We start from the raw sequence: 970 nt of genomic DNA, 5'->3' as shown, positions 1-970 counted from the left end.
AGCTTCTTTTGAAACAAAACATTTCTTCTGGCTGCGGCGAGTAGCCGACGTGCTGTTGTGACCCTCGCTGAAAATTACGTCATCACGCGTTGCTATAGTGACCCGCCACGCTGAGGCTTTACTCAATCTGCAATGGAAAACGGAAGTATAATGGGCCGAGGCGAACCGAGGCGGACCGAGGCGAGCCGAGGCAAGCTGTTACCAGCAGTGGAAAAACGCCATTAGAAGCTCTTTCCCGGTGATGCTGAGCGTTACTGCGCGGACTCCAACTGAGCTTAAAGACGTAGATGTGACGTAGCAACCTGTCTGCTAACTAACATGCTAGTTAACATTAACATAGACACAGGCTAATTACTGCTAACTAACATGCTAGTTAACATTAACATAGACACAGGCTAATTACTGCTAACTAACATGCTAGTTAACATTAACATAGACACAGGCTAATTACTGCTAACTAACATGCTAGTTTACATTAACATAGACACAGGCTAATTACTGCTAACTAACATGCTAGTTTACATTAACATAGACACAGGCTAATTACTGCTAACTAACATGCTAGTTGACATTAACATAGACACAGGCTAATTACTGCTAACTAACATGCTAGTTTACATTAACATAGACACAGGCTAATTACTGCTAACTAACATGCTAGTTGACATTAACATAGACACAGGTTAATCAGAATCTGCTTTATTCTCCAGGTATTGTTGGAATTTAAAATGTTATATGTGCTTAAACATTGTGTGTGAGTCGCGTTATATATTATACATTTAAGCTAAAAGGTAAAAGCATTATTTCAACATAAATTGTATCATCTCGGCATCCCGCCCCCTCTCCTTGGGTCTACCAGCAGACGGCAAGATGGCGATCGGAACAGGAAAGAAGGGCAAGAAGGTGGAGGAGGAGCAGCCTGCAGCAGTGAAGGAGGAGGAGGAGGAGGAGGAGGAGGAGGAGGAGGAGG

Source organism: Etheostoma cragini, chromosome 19 (genome assembly GCF_013103735.1).
Source record: "Etheostoma cragini isolate CJK2018 chromosome 19, CSU_Ecrag_1.0, whole genome shotgun sequence".
Classification (NCBI taxonomy): Eukaryota; Metazoa; Chordata; class Actinopteri; order Perciformes; family Percidae; genus Etheostoma; species Etheostoma cragini.
Note: the sequence above shows the minus strand (reverse complement) of the source record.